Genomic DNA, 13,432 nt, shown 5'->3' on the forward strand with positions numbered 1-13,432 from the left:
TTTTTGGTTTAGCAACTGAAGTTTTGTAAGTGACTGCAGGGCTGTAAGAAAGGGATGTAGCTGGTTGAAAAGAAGGGCTGGAATGCGATAAAGAAAAGGGAACAGTGGCTGGAGGAAGTTTTTGTGGGGTTGTTACAGGCAGTAGGGAAGAGGCTGGTGGATTAAAGGCAGGATAGGTGCAGCGGGTATAAACTGGGTATTGATATTTGGTTGGCAGTAGAGTATATTGTGCTGAGACTGAGGTTGCCGTGATTGATGGGAGGAAAAGACATTTGGGCAGGCAGGTGTCTAATAGTAGGTCTGGTTTGTTGCGAGTTGTCTTAGGTGTTTAGTGTAACAGATCTGACCATGGCTGTAGTACAGGTTGAACAAAAGTGGGCTCACATACTGCCTGTCTAACCAGGGACTGCACTGTATCTATACAATCCATTAGCACCTGTTTGGAACAGTAGTGTTTGCAAAAATAAGCAAAGTCATCCTCCAAAAGCCACACAAGTGACTCCACCTGGTCACTACTGAAGGGGAGAGAAAAATCATCACGGCCCATAGGAATGCTAGACAAGGCTAGCTCTGCACACACCTGAATCAGGGGCTGAACGTTTTTAAACAGTAGTCTACCCTGATCAACCAGAGAATAGGCCAGACAGATACACTCTAGGTGCTGATCCCTGGCCCACTCTTTCAATACCAAACGACAATAATTGTTATCCTCCAATACCAGGGAGGAAAGGAGAACAACTGTTTCTGATTGCATCTTAGCAGCAGTAACAAAAACACACTGGCCGGGATTCAGAAAGAAATGCCTATCTTTAGGCGGGCGTAGCGTATCTCATATACGCTACGCCGCCGTAATTTTGAGAGGCAAGTCCCGTATTCAGAAAGAACTTGTGCCCGAAGTTACGGCGGCGTAGCGTATATTGGCCGGCGTAAGCCCGCCTAATTCAAAATAGGCTGGTAGGGGGCGTGTTGTATGCTAATTAATCGTGACCCCACGTGCTTGACGCTCCTAACGAACGGCGCATGCGCCGTCCGTGAAAGTATCCCAGGGGGCATGCTCCAAATTACGCCGCAAATAGACAATGCTTTAGACGTGAACGTAACTTACGCACAGCCCTATTCGCGTACGACTTACGCAAACAACATTAAATTCTAGGCTGTCCCGACGTCCATACTTAACATTGGCTACGCCTCATATAGCAGGGGTAACTTTTGCGTAAACGACGTAAATCAATGCGCCGGGCGCACGTATGTTTCTGAATCGGCGTATCTAGCTCATTTGCATATTCTAAGCGTAAATCTACGAAAGCGCCCCTAGCGGCCAGCGTAAATATGCACTCCAAGATACGACGGCGTAGTCCCCTACGCCGCTCGTATCTAGGCAACAGTGAGGCGTATCTGATTCTATGAATCAGCCGCAGAGATGTGACGCCTCACACTCAGAGTTACGATGGCGTATCTGGAGATACGCCGACGTAACTCCTTTCTGAATCCGGGCCTCTGGCTCCTCTGTGCAGCCACTTCTGGTCAGAGATGGCACTGGTATACTGTCATGAACAGGTGTGACCAGAACCATGTGGACTGCAACAGAGGAAACCAAACATATGTAAAGTGAATATTCTGGGCCAGATTCACGTAGAAGTGCGGCGGCGTAACGTATCGTAGATACGTTACACCGCCGCAAGTTTTCATCGCAAGTGCCTGATTCACAAAGCACTTGCAATGAAAACCTACGCTGGCGGCCTCCGGCGTAAGACTGCGTAATTCAAAGGGGCGTGTGCCATTTAAATTAGGCACGCTCCCGCGCCGGACCTACTGCGCATGCTCCGTTCTAAAATTCCCGCCGTGCTTTGCGCGAACTGACATAATTTTTTCGAACGGCGACGTGCGTAGCGTACTTCCGTATTCCCGGACGTCTTACGCAAACGACGTGAATTTTTAAATTTCGACGCGCGAACGACGGCCATACTTTATACAGCACATACGTGTGCTGTGTAAAGTTAGGGCACCCAAAACGACGACTAAATTTGCGACGGGAAACTAGACTAGCAGCGACATAGCGAACGCAAAAAAACTTTGTGGATCGCCGTAACTCCTAATTTGCATACCCGACGCTGGTTTACGACGCAAACTCACCCAGCGGCGGCCGCGGTACTGCATCCTAAGATCCGACAGTGTAAAACAATTACACCTGTCGGATCTTAGGGCTATCTATGCGTAACTGATTCTATGAATCAGTCGCATAGATACTCTGAGAGATACGACGGAGTATCTGAGATACTCCGTCGTATCTCCTTTGTGAATCTGGCCCTAAGTTTATTAAAGATAAGTGATATAAATACACCAACACCTCCAATACAAACAGTGAACAACAGACCACCCGTAATAACTATATGCAACAGATGGGGAGTACCGGAATAATAAACGTAGCCAGGCCAGGGTCATTCATAGGAGATCAGCAGATGGGGGCAAGGAACAGGACAGGGAGAAGGTGGACGGGATCTGGCTGCAGGGCAGGGATGCAAGGTAACAAGAGGGACAGGATCAGATGCACAGGGTAACAGGATCAGGTTCACAGGTAACAGGTACAGATCAGGGCACAAGGAAGATACCAGGGCAAGTATGTTAATGCTTGCCGGGTACTTATACACAAACCTGTAATTAGCCTAAGGTGATGCCTGGAGATCAGGCAAAAGCGTATTTAGGTTTAGCTTCTAGCTGGTACTGACCTTCCTTGGCATTATGAAGTTCACTTATGCCTGGCAATCTTTTATTTGGTAAAAATGTACCATCCCACATGGGTGTGGCCCCCTTTGGAAAAACTTAATGGGAGAAGTATTCTCCAATTCGACCTCTAGATGGCACGTTTGTGGTTAGGTTTTATATGTCAGAAAAGCCAAGCTGATTTCTGGTTCTAAGACCAACTACTAAACAGATTGTCCTATGTACAGTTATGTCTGATTAAAAAAATCATATATTGTTTATTAAATGCAACACAATACCACACTTATTCCAAACCTAGCCTGCACCTATATCAACCCTATACCGCATTATACTAAACCTTTACTGCTTCTGAACCACATCTACCTTGCACCTATGCCCAGACTACACCATACTTATACTGTACCTATAATGTATGCAGACTAACTGGGACTGTAGTTAAGTGTCCATCCATCTTCAATCACGCTGCCCAACAGACCCGAAAAGTAGAAAAAAGAAAATAAGCTTTTCCTCGATAGGAGGCGTCGCACTGACTACTGTCTCTTGACTGTGACAGCTGTTATATATGCAAGGGCGGGGCCACCTGGGGATGTATCTGAGTGAGCCCGTGCCCCTTCTGAAGTTATGTGCGGTCAGAGGGGGCGGGGTCGTTAGGTTACATCAGCGGGTGGCCCCGCCCTTGCATATATAACAGCTGTCACAGCGAAAAGGAAGCAGTCGGCGGGAGCCCTCCCATGGAGGCGGAGTATTTTCCGTTCCTTTTTCTATTTTTCGGGTTCCGTTGGGCGGCGTGATTGACGATGGATGGACATCGCGGGACACTTTTTTAACCACTTCAGCCCCGGACCATTTGGCTGCCCAAAGACCAGAGCACTTTTTGCGATTCGACACTGAGTCGCTTTAACTGACAATTGCGCAGTTGTGCGACGTGGCGCCCAAACAAAATTGACAACCTTTTTTCGCCACAAATAGAGCATTCTTTTGGTGGTATTTGATCTCCTCTGCTTTTTTTTTTTTTTGCACTATAAACAGAAAAAAAGCGACAATTTAAAAAAAAAAGCTATGGGTTATGTGTGCCACGACACTGATCACAGCTCCCTATAACAGGGAGCTGTGATCAGTGTCCTGTCACTAGGCAGAATGGGGAAATGCTTGTTTAAATCAGCATTTCCCCGTTCTTCCTCTCTGTGACACGATTGTGGGACTCGCGGCGGACATCGAGTCTGCCGGACCTGTGGTCACACTCACAGAGCTCGCAGCGGACGCATGCCCCCACAATGCCACCTCTTAAAGGTGCCGTAAATATACATTGATATGCCCAGCCGTGCCATTCTGCCGACGTATATCGGTGTGACACGGTCCTTAAAGTGGTTGTAAACCCCCACATTTTTTTTTTCAAAAAATAAAAACCTGAAAGACAAAAGCATAATGAGCTAGTATGACTAGCATACTAGCTCATTATGAATTACTTACCTTAGATCGAAGTCGTTCTCGTCTCCCCCTCTGGACGCAGACATCTCCCCCGGAGTTTACTTCCGGGTATCGCCGCTCTGGTGCTGTGATTGGCCAAAGCGGCAAAGACGTTACTCCGCGCATGTGAGCGTGGGAGCCGTCAAAGCCGGCATTTCCCATTGAGAAAAACTGCATTCTCAGTGCGCATGCTTACCTGTAGGTAAAACAAGTAAGAGAGGGTTTACAACCACTTTAAGTGGTTAATAAATAAATTGTCAAAAACTGTCTTTTGTGGTTTTTACTTTTTGATATTTTTGGGTTGAATGGGTAGGGGTACAGTGTACCCGATATCCATTTGCATAGGGGGGCGGGATCTGTGGTCCCCATTATTAAAGTGGGTGTCTAGATTCCGATAAGCCCCCTGCCCACAGACCCCCCACAACCACCGGGCCAGGGTTGTGGGGACGAAGCCCTTGTCTCAATCAACCTCCCCATGTTGAGGGCAAGCGGCCTAGTATGGTTCAGTAGGGGGGCACTTGCACTTCCCCCAGTTTCCTGGCCTGCCAGGCTGCTCGCTCGGATAAGGGTCTGGTATAAATTTTGAGGGGGAACCCCACACCATGTTCTTCTTAATTTTGGCTGGCGTTCCCCTTAAAATCCATACCAGACCCGAAGGACCTGGTATTGATTTTGGGGGGCCCCACATTGTTTTTCTTTTTTTGGCGTGGAGTTCCTCTTAATATCTATACCAGATTGAAGGGCCTGGTATGGACTGGTGGGGAGGAACCCACACCATTTTTTTTCTTGATTTTTATCTATATTGCAGGGAGCTGACAATATATTACAGCCAAAATATATATATTTTTTAAAGATATTTTTATTGAATTTTTTTAACAACAACACAAAAGAAAAATGAAAAAACAGACTTTGATTATTCACTGTATCCGAGCATTACATACATGCATTGGAACATACATTAAACAGTGTTCATGTCAGGTGTCTCCTGTAGTTATTTGGCATGAGAATTACAGTACTAGGTAATACACCTGCACTATCATAACGTCACCAGAAGGGTGTACATGACATAGGTCCAATGCATCAAAAGGGCTCATTATCCAACATGTGGTCTACCTGATGTAAGGTTAGGGGGCTGGCCAGCCATCTGCCCCATATCTTCTGAAAGGCTTTGGTTCGTTCCCGAACCTCAAATGTGAGTTTATACAGAGGTATCGAGTCATTAACCAGTGATATCCAAAGAGACTTTAATGCCCTGTACACACAACCGTTTTTTTTCTTCGGAATAAACTCGGATGTTTTTTCTGACGGAATTCCGATGGAATTCCACTCAAGCTGTCTTGCATACACACGGTCACACCAAATTCCAACCGTCAAGAACGCGGTGACGTACAACACTACGACGAGCCGAGAAAAATTAAGTTCAATGCTTCCGAGCATGCGTCGACTTGATTGTGAGCATGCATGGTTTTTAGTGCGTCGGAATTCCATACAGACGAACAGATTTTCCGATAGGTTTTTTTTTCCGTCCTAAAAAGTCAGATTGGGCATACACACAGTCAAAATATCCCATCTGACTTTTTCCATCGGAAATTCCAACCGTGTGTACAGGGCATAAAGGTACCTAAGAGCCTTTCCAGGTCAATAATATAGTTTTCCTAGCATAAAAATGAAGGATGCGGAGGAGTCTCTTTGCATAGGTGGAGATATGGAGATCCCCAAAAATGCCCAAAAGGCAGTTCTTAGGGTGAAGAACATTCGGAAGGCCTAGTGAAATAAAGGACCCTACTTCTTCCCAGAAGGTCTGGACTAGTGGGCAGGCCCAGAAGCAATGTAGAAAATCTGCCTCCTGGCCACACCCTCGAAAACAGTCAGCATCTTGCGTGGTCTGGTAGGAGTTAAGTGAGATAGGTGAAAGATTTTTATGTTGATTATAGGATCTTTGGAAGATATTACCAAAGTTTTATATGTGTCGCTAAATTCTGACCAGTCCTCGTCCGTAAGTGTAGAGCCCATAGATGCCCATTTTGCCTGTGACATCCGGAATCTAGGGTTACAGTCTGTCAGAAGAGCAGCATGGTATGTGGATATAAGTTTAGTTGGGTCGGGGTGTCGCAGTATTTTCTCTAGTTGTGGTACCACTGTGGGGTCATCTAGGGAGCCATACTGGGCACGAATGGTGTGACGGAGTTGGTAGTAAAAGAATATGTATGAACGCGGCAAATCAAAGTCTTCTCGCAATTGTCGAAAAGACTTAAACCCCTGTGCATCATATAGGTGACATAAGTATTTAATCCCCCTGGAGTAACATCGCTGTGGATCAGGTATGGAGTTCAGTTCTTTAAGGTTGTGGTTAAACCACAGTGGGTTATTAGAGGACACTGACCATGATTCCTTTGTGATTTTGGAAACAATTGTTTTAAACAAGGAGAGTAAGGTGTTCAACATAGATGTGCCCGGGCGGGTCGGAGGTCGACCCCTGTATACGATATTATGGATGGTCTCCATTTAGGAGGCAATGGCACCCTCAGTGGACATGCAGGCGTTGGCTGCAACTGGGTGTAGCCAGTCATGGATATGGACTAGAGGCCAAATAGTACAAGTAAAAGTTGGGAAATGGCAAACCCACCAGGTGTGCTGGCAACCGCAAAGTCTCCAAAGCCACCCTGTGGGACCTGCCATTCCACAGAAATGCTGTGCAGATCATATTTATCTTTTTAAAGATGGATTTGGGGACCCTACATTGGACAGGACATACAGCAATTTAGGCAAATAGATCATTTTAAGGGTATTAGCCCTCCCCATGAGATCTAGTTAATTAAGTTATTGTCAATATAAGAAGATAAGGGAAGCTGCACTATGACCCCTAGATATCTGAAAGAGGACACTACCTGGAGCTTGGAATGCTGGTGAATCTGTAAGGTTGCATCAGGGTCTAAAGGAAATAAATTTGATTTGTCCCAGTTCACTTGGAACCCTGAGTAGTCACCGAAGACCTTTCTAACAACAGTGTCTTCAATGAGTCCTGATTATCAGCTAAGTACATTAGGGTGTCATCTGCATATAGTGAAATCCACTCTTCAATAGTGGCAATAGGAAATCCTCTGATCTGGGGTGAAGAACGAATACGTATAGCCAGCGGTTCCATGGCCCGGGCAAATAGGAGGGGTGACAGCGGACACCCCTGCCTAGTGCCCTGGTGGGATAGAAAAGGTGTCTGTAATATGGGAGTTTACCCGTATACGCGCCTGTGGGTAAGTGTAGAGGAACCTGATCCAGGCAATGAAGCGGGGGCTGAGGCCATACCGCTGCAGTACCTGAAAAAGATATGGCCACTCCACACTATCGAAGGCCTTACAGGTGTCTAAGGACACTGGCTCGAGTGGGTATGCAGTCATGTGGGTATTGAAGGTTGTGGAACAGTCTACGAATGTTTATTCTCGTAGATCTGCATGGTATAAATCCTCCTTGATCACTCCTGACCAGCTGCGCAACCACGGCATTCAGACGGTTGGCCAATACTTTTGCAAGTATTTTAACATTAACATTTATAAGTGAAATAGGATGATATGAGTCACATTTAAGAGGATCTTTTTGTGATTTCAATAACAGGACTATCAAAGCTTCCCGCATAGTGGGAGGAAGAATCCCAGCAGTTAGGGCAGAATTATAAGTTTGTAGAAGGGATGGGCAGAGTAAATGTTTGAAATGGGAATACCATTCAGCGGGGAAGCCATCCAGGCCAGGAGTCTTATGTGCCTGTAGTTGCGAGATAGCCACTGCGATTTCCTCAACAGAGAGGGGCGCCTCCAGGTCTCCCCCACTCTCAGCCGAGAGGGAGGGAAGGGATACCTGGGTTAAGTATGGGAATCTGTATATTCTGCTCTGGACAAGTACAAATCTTTGTAAAAGTCCAGAAATGTCACCATAATGTCCTCTGGGGCATCACTAGTCTTTCCTTGTGCAGTCATAATTTGTGGGATGGATATAGGGGAGTATTCTGGTCTTGTCAAATAAGCTAATAAACGGCCTGCTTTGTTACCGTGTTCAAAGGACTTTTGTGTAGCGTGCAACATACGTTTCTGCGTGAGGTCCAGTAAGCGGAGCTCATATTTTCTGCGGCCCTGTAACCAAGCATTTCTGTTGGCCGGGCTAGGATCAGAGGCATAGGCACGCTCTTGTAAAGTTTTTGGGTTTGGCTTGAAGAAAAGGTGGCAACCCTAGCAGTGCGCCCTAGGCGACTGCTTAGTTTGCCTAGTGGTAGCACCGGCCCTGGGAGGAGGAGGTGGAGACAGTTATGCGGAAGTTGCACTTTTGTGTCGAACTCCGCTTTAAGAGAGCACTTTTTAACTTTAAACTAATAATAGAGTCAATTTAGCTTTTGTTTCCGTCACCAAACCCCCGGAAATCAGCTACTGCTGAAACCAGCTTTGACATCCCATTGCTCGAGTCCGGGGTCACCGTTAGGACAACGCACGAAAACACTGGGCTCCAGCCAACATGACATCACCTCCAGAATGATGGGAGCCCCCCCTCCCCAATGAGCATGCGCAGGTCTCCAGCCAGCGCCGCATTCTAAACGCGCCACAGCGCATGCGCGGCCCCATTCTCCCGTGGGATTACAAGTTCTCGCGAGAGCGCCGTGTTTTATTCCTACGTAATGTGCCGTGCTGCTTATGGCGGCGCTGGTGATAGTGCTGTGAGCTGTTGGGGTGAGTTTGCATTTCTTAGTCGTTTTATCGCAGTAAAAATGCATTTTTGTGTAATGGCAAGGGGTGTATATGCTGGGGCAGGGGAGGGCGTGTGGTAGGGGTGGTTGCGGCACTGGGGGAGTGTATGGCATAGGTGCTTTGTCATCTGCCGCTCGTCAGCTGTGCGCTCCTGGCTTGTTGGCCTCGTGTTAAGTTTGCTGTTTAAACATGGAGGAACCTGCTGTCCTTTGGGTTTCGTACTTGGCTTTTTCATTTAATTTTCCTTCAGGCTCTTTATGTAGTGCCTACCTAGGCCGGTGAACGGGTGGCCGCCCGTACCACACAAAGCTGTAGCGGCTGGACAAAGGCGCACGGTGAGGGGGCGTGCACCGAATGTCGGGGCGACCAATCAGGTAGCGGGTGGAGTTGCTAGTACGCAGCTGGCTGGTTTAGGGTGCTAGCCGACCGTCTCGTGATGGTTTATGGGAATCGTAGTTCCTCCGGGTAGCGCTTGGAGCGCTGCAGCCTTGCCGAGAAACTAAAAGGACCAGGATGCAGCGCGCCGCTGAGGAGGAGAACGTGCTTCTTGGATGCAGTGATCCATTTTTCCCCTCAGCTGAGTGTCGCAATAATCTCAGCGAGCGAACTCCCTGATTGTGCGATGTTTACGAGAGTGCTCTTGGGTTGGTACATCAGCGGAGCGACGCAGCAGATTATTGTTGCTGGGTAGGAAGAGAGCACGGCCCTAGCTGTGTATTATTAGCTTGTACTATTGGGATGCTTCGTTATTACGTAATTCCCGTGCCTTATTACTCATTGGACAGGAAGGACTATGGTGACATCGCCTCTTTTTCTCATATGTATGGGAATCTAAATAGGGAGTGGATGTTTGAGTGTGTGCCCTTCCTGGCAGCAACCCTTCTACTCACTACAAATGGCATTCGTTTCAAGGAGATATAAACTTTTTACAGAGAGACACTGCATCAAAAACTATTGCCATTTATACACTTTAATACAGGGCACTTTCACCTCCTTCCTGCCCAGGCCAATTTCAGCTGTTTTGTCTGATATGGCGACCGTCAGTTTGTAACAGAAGTGATGTTCTGTCGCCGCCATCTTGCTACACCCTGCACAGTAAGGATACAGTGAGAAGGCGGTAAGTGGACAGACATCTTGTTACACCCACCGGAGTCTCGCCTTTCACATTCATTTTTACCAAGAAACTGAGTTCATATAGTGAAATTCAGTATTTTGAAATCCCTCAGACTGTTTCGATGATTTTTCAAAGCAGCAGTGTTCTGTCAGATTAGCAAACCTGTGAGATCAGCAGGCTTTGCATTTGCTTTTAAAATTCAACATCTAAACGGTCAGATGGATTTTTAAATACTGTATTTCACTATATAAGCTGAGTTTACTGTTAAAAATAACTGTGAAATGCATGTCCCTTTGCCGCCTTCTTACTGTGGACGAGTGCGGGGTGTAGCAAGATGGCGCCGATGTAACATCACTTCCGTTACTAAATCTGATGGAACACCATCGCATTTCGAATAACAATTGTGCAGGCATACAACACTGTACACATATGAATTTTTTATTTTTTCGACAGGTATTTTCCAGAGGGGTGTTTTATTTTTTGCTAAATGAATGAAAAAATATTAAAATGACTTTCTTATAACATTTCTTAAAATAAGTCATTTTCTAAACTGTTGGGACTGCACAGAAAATCTGCGCTGACAGTGCTAAGGAAAGGAAATGCCAATAACCAGCATTTGTTTATATTTGATAAGCTGTGATGGAACACAGCTGATCACGTGGTAAAGTGCCTCTGTGATTGGCCCTTTACCTTGATCTGTGATTGGCTGTGTCCGAAGGGGGGAGTGGGGTTCTGGGAGCACACCCTCCCCAGAACTGTACGACTAAGCTGTAGCTGTTTTTTAGGCTATGGTGTGGTCGGCAGCAGGTTGTGAACTTCAGACATGATGATCAAACACAAATCACTTTTATAGTGGGGGTTGGCACCCCTTCGACTGCGAGCGGGTGATGGGATAGATCGCGTCCCAGGAGTGCTGACCTCCTGTCAGAATCGGAACATCTCCTCCAAGCAAAGCTGTTCACAGAAGCAGCTGTGCGACTACACTTTCTTCATCGGCGATCCTCCCCTCGCATTCATTCTGCCTGTTATCTAGGTTACATACATGGGGTCAGGATGTGAGGGGTGGACTACAGGGAAGGCAAAGCACCAGAACAGGCAAGTAAGCGAACTACAAGGGCTTGTATTGGGAAAGGGCATAAGGATAATTAAAAAAAATAATGCAATATACTGCAGGAGCAGATGAAAGGGGGACTATATATAATAGAAAAAAAAGCATGGTAGGACCTCTTTTAAAGGGAAATTCCACACACTTTTACTACTTTATCCTAACCACTTTAAACCTGCACGCCGTCAAATGACGTCCAAAAAGGGGATCTCTTATCCCGGATGAACGTCATATGATGTCCTGTACTTTGTGCAGGGATATCTGAATGATGCCTGCACCTAGAGGCATTATTTAGATATAATTTTTTTCCGGCGGCGATCCTGCGCACCGTAAGAATGATCATAGCGGTGGTTCCGCCGCTTGATCGTTCTTACAGGCGGCGGGAGGGGACTTCCCCTGTCCCATCGGGGGCCCGGAGAGATGATCGCTGTGCGCCGGATGGGAGGCATAGAGATGACTGGTGACCAGATGGTCACCAGTCATCTCTGACCGTCGGAGGCCCGGGCGCGATGTGATATCACGCCCGGGTACCCGTAAGTCAACAAACGGCAATTGCGGCTAGTAAGAATGAGATCTGTGAATTTTTTTTCACGATCTCATTCTTTCCAGCCTGGAGGAGAGATGTGGGGTCTTATTGACCCTGCATCTCTCCTTAAAGAGGACCTGTCGCACACTATTCCTATTACAAGGGATGTTTACATTCCTTGTTCTAGGAATAAAAGCGATAAATTGTTTTAAATTTTTTTATATATATTTATTTTACTTAATTTAACGCCCCTGTCCCCGGTAGCTCGCGCTCAGAAGTGAACACACACGCAAGTCCCGCCCACGTATGTAAATGACGTTCAAACCACACGTGAGGTGTCGCCGCGTGCGTTAGAGCGCATGCAACAATTCTAGCACTAGACCTCCTCTAACTCTAAACTGGTAACCTGTAAAAAAAAAAAAATTAAAGCGTCGCCTATGGAGATTTTTAAGTAACGAAGTTTGGCGCCATTCCATGAGTGTGCGCAATTTTAAAGCATGACATGTTGGGTATCTATTTACTCGGCGTAACATCATCTTTCACATTTTACCAAAAAATTGGGCTAACTTTACTGTATTGTTTTTTAATTCATGAAACCATTTTTCTCCTACGCCTTCCAGGACGGCACACCAGAGAGATAAGGGCTCCTCCCACAGGAAACACAATCAATTGACAAGTTTGTTATAAGTTCCCACCCCTCCCCTTGCTCCTCAGTATTTTGATTGTGTTTCTCCCGAACACAGCGGCACGTTTGTTGTTTTATATTACCTGGAGACGGTGAGGTCGAAGGGTACCCCTGTTGAGGCAGGTTCAGGGAGGCCGGGGAGAGCTGAACTGACCTGTTGGCTTCGGTCGCTCACAGGTCGCCACAAAGACAGGCATGGACGCTCTGAGCTGTGGTGAAAAAGCCATCGTCCCTCTGCACAAAAATCCGCCACGCTGCTAACTCTTCTTCCTGGGGGGGTTTGCAGAGGAGCATTGCGCTCCAGACCTCGTTCGGAGGTACAGGAAGCGCGTCACCGGAGAGTGGGCGTTCCCTACACGGCAACCCGGAAGTGACGCTTCGACGTGGAGAGCAGCGTGGAGCGGTGGGGTCGGCGGCGGATAAACCCTGTGAACAGGTACCGGCAAGCCAAGGACCCAGTCAACCTCCTCATGATGGAAGAGGAAGGGAAGACTAGCGCTGCAGCTACCAAATCCAGATCGGGGGTCGGTGAGTACAGTCCCTCCTGGAAAGGGAGAAAAGGGGAGAGTGAGAGTTCCTGAGTCGCAGGATGCAGCTGGTAACGGCTGCCTTCCTCGTTCTCTCTCTTTTCTCCCTAGTACAGCCTGCAGCTCTGAAGTGGGAAGAAATAACATGGTTGTTTTTTATTATGTTCCCTCTCTAACAGAATCTCCCGGTGAAACCCAGGGGGCCTCTGCTCAATCCTCAGCATCTGCTAGTGGTAGTTCCTCTAAAAAATGTGGAAACTGTAAAGATAAACTCCCAAAATCCTATACCAAACCCTTCTGCCACAAATGTATTAACCAGTTGGCTGGGAAGGAAGCAGCTGCCATGATGAAAGATTTTCTCTTGTCAATGCAGTCTGAAATGTTGGCCACGGTTAGAGCTTTCAGGGAGACAGCTACACAAGCAGCCACAGGCCCTAGCACAGAGGAACCGGCCCCTAGAGAGACTTTGATTTCTCAGGGAAGGCTAGTTGCAGGACCCAGTACCCCTTTCCTATCCTCCCAGGCCTTTTCTCATGATCTGGAGGAAGAGGAAAGTGAGG

The 13,432-nt window shown here is 47.0% G+C and overlaps 1 protein-coding gene across 14 annotated transcripts in view; it reads left to right on the top strand.

Annotated features, from left to right (window-relative positions):
* The first annotated feature begins 8,796 nt into the window (after positions 1 to 8,796).
* The window catches only part of CSDE1 (cold shock domain containing E1), a 101,177-nt gene continuing 96,541 nt past the window's right edge, over positions 8,797 to 13,432 (top strand). For 12 of the 14 annotated variants that reach the window (XM_040337424.1, XM_040337422.1, XM_040337421.1 and 9 more), the window contains exon 1: positions 8,797 to 8,897. The gene's annotated coding sequence lies outside the window, so the exon portion shown is untranslated. The remainder of the gene's footprint in view (positions 8,898 to 13,432) is intronic. The other 2 variants (XM_040337430.1, XM_040337431.1) reach the window with 1 other exon arrangement.

This window comes from Rana temporaria, chromosome 2 (genome assembly GCF_905171775.1).
Source record: "Rana temporaria chromosome 2, aRanTem1.1, whole genome shotgun sequence".
NCBI lineage: Eukaryota > Metazoa > Chordata > Amphibia > Anura > Ranidae > Rana > Rana temporaria.